This window comes from Eumetopias jubatus, unplaced genomic scaffold (assembly GCF_037043125.1).
Source record: "Eumetopias jubatus isolate StellerSeaLion01/CBP00866 unplaced genomic scaffold, mEumJub1_p1.0 scaffold_11, whole genome shotgun sequence".
NCBI classification, from domain to species: Eukaryota; Metazoa; Chordata; class Mammalia; order Carnivora; family Otariidae; genus Eumetopias; species Eumetopias jubatus.
This window is the reverse complement of record NW_028274817.1, coordinates 62,960,336-62,962,692: the sequence shown is the minus strand read 5'-3', so window position 1 is coordinate 62,962,692 and position 2,357 is coordinate 62,960,336. Positions and strand designations below refer to the sequence as shown.

The 2,357-nt window shown below is 42.5% G+C and overlaps 1 pseudogene; it reads right to left on the bottom strand.

The window, feature by feature from the left end:
• Positions 1-444: 444 nt before the first annotated feature.
• LOC114207494 (heterogeneous nuclear ribonucleoprotein D-like pseudogene) lies at positions 445-1,958 on the bottom strand (annotated as a pseudogene).
• Positions 1,959-2,357: the final 399 nt, after the last annotated feature.

The following is a 2,357-nucleotide window of genomic DNA, read 5'->3' as shown; positions in this document are numbered from 1 at the left end:
GTCTTCTGGGTGAGGGGTCTGCTGTGCTGGGTTGAAGCAAGCTTGACTGAGAAGGGCACTCAGGCCAGAGCTCAACGGGGTGGGACTTGGTGTAAGCAAGTTAGGCAGCCCATTTGGGGGCTGAGCTGCCTTCAACTGGTGGCTCTGTGTTTACACTGAGGGAAGGGGAAATTGCACCCTCTGGCTCCTTTATCCCCATAGAGGAGTCTCCCTGGAAGCTGCCTCTCAGGGAAGTGCTCCAAAAAGAGTGAATAATCTCCCCACTGTGGGCTGCAGGAATTCTTCAGATCACTTGTTTCAAAGCAGTTTGCTCCCAGGTTGTTTGCCTGCTTTCTCTCTAGGAGTAGGGCAGTGCCCTCAGGGCTCTATCCAAGTAAGCCTATCAACTGTTAAAACTCCAGTCTTTTTTTTTTTCACATAAAGAAGCATTTATTTGACGTTTAACATGGAATCATACAAATAAAATTTGTATAAACACAAATCCACATCGAGTCATAACACAGATAGCAAAAGACAAAGTAAAAACAAAGAAAACTAATTGGCGGCTATATACAGTTGGACAGTTGTGTCTTGTACACTAAAAAGTCTTTTACAAAATAATCATCTTAGATCAACAGAAGACCAATCTTCAATGTCATCCTGCAAGATGGGTTAACTTTAGCAATCTCCTCCTGTTTTCTCCAACATCCTCCTTTAGTATGGCTGGTAATTGTTTTGGTGATTGCCACCCCCTCGAGATGCCTTGCCGTAAGTGCTCTGTTGCCCACTGCAGTCTGCATATCCCTGTCCATATCCATAGTTCCCATAGTTATACCCAGTATAATCATAGCCGCCATAGCCACTATAGTTTTGATCACCACCATAGGCACTATTGTAATTTCCATATCCCTGATCATAATAATTATTAAATCCTTGGTTCCAGTTTTGGCCCTGACCTCGTCCACGACCCCTAGTACCACCTCATCCACCAGCTGCAGCACCTCTTCCTCCTTTTTGTTGTTGCTGTTGCTGCCTGTATAACTCTTTGGGTTGTGCAACTTTGATTTCACACTTCCCAGAACCAATTTGATGATATCTGCTTTCTAACAATTTCTTTACTGGCTCTTCGTCTGTATATGTAATAAAACAAAATCCTCTTCTTTCATTTGTTTTTGTATCCATGGGAAGTTCAATATTTTCAATCTCTCCAAAGGCTCCAAAATATTCTTTAATTTGTTCTTCAGAAGTATCTGGGCTCAATCCACCCACAAAAACCTTTTTGGGGGGTTCTTTCCCTTTTAAAGCTTTGGCCCTTTTGGGGTCTATCAATTTGCCATCCAATTTGTGTTCTTTCAGTTCCAAAACCTTATCGACACTAGCAGCATCTTTGAAAAGCACAAATCCAAATCCTCTTGATCTTCCAGTCACTGGATCTGTTTTTATTGTACAGTCTACAACTTCCCCAAATCGAGACAAATATTCAGTCAGATCTTTCTTGCTCGTATCCCAGGTCAAGCCTCCAATAAACATTTTACCGTCATCCTGCTGATTCTTGCTCGCGTTGATCTTGGATCCCTCTGCGAATTCCTCTACGTTGCTGTACTTGTTCATGTCCTCCATGGTGGCGGAGTTGTCGGCCGTGGGGTGCTGGCGCGCAGTCCGGGTCGCGGCAGCAGCGGCGGCTGAGCGTTGTATGGAGCTGGATTTAAAATGGCGGCGGAAGAGCTAAAACTCCAGTCTTTAAGCCCTGCTGGTTGCAAGAGCTCAGAAAATTCAGCCCCTCTCATTTTCCCAAGCAATAGCTTTGAGGAAATATTCTCCTTGTATGTTCCCCTGTGTGCCCTCCCATCTCTCTCTCTCCCTCTTTTCCTCTCCCCCCCTCTCTTTTTTCTCTGCAACCATGAGTCCCCCCCTCCACAGCGTCTGAGATCCATTTCTCCACAAAACCATGTCTCCACACTGCCTACCTTCTTTGACATGGCTTCTTCTTTCCCTTCAGTTGTGGAATTTGTTCTGTCAGTCTTCAGGTTGATTTCTGGGGTATTTAGAATGATGTGATAATTATCTAGTTGTATTTGTAGGACCAGATGGGCCTAGGGTCCTCCTACCATCTTCTCTCCCCATCTGAATTGTATAAATTCTTTATATATTCTGGATTATTGATCCTTTATGTATTATTTGCAAATATTTATTTTTCTATTTCAAAGATAGCCTTTTCATTCTGTTGATAGTGTCCTTTGATGCACAAAAATGTTTAATTCTGATAAAGCCCAATTTACTTATTTTTTTTTATTTTGTTACCTGTGGTTTTGGTGTTCTATATAAGAAATTTTTGTCAAATACCATGTAAGACTTTTTCTTATGTTTTTTTCAGAGTT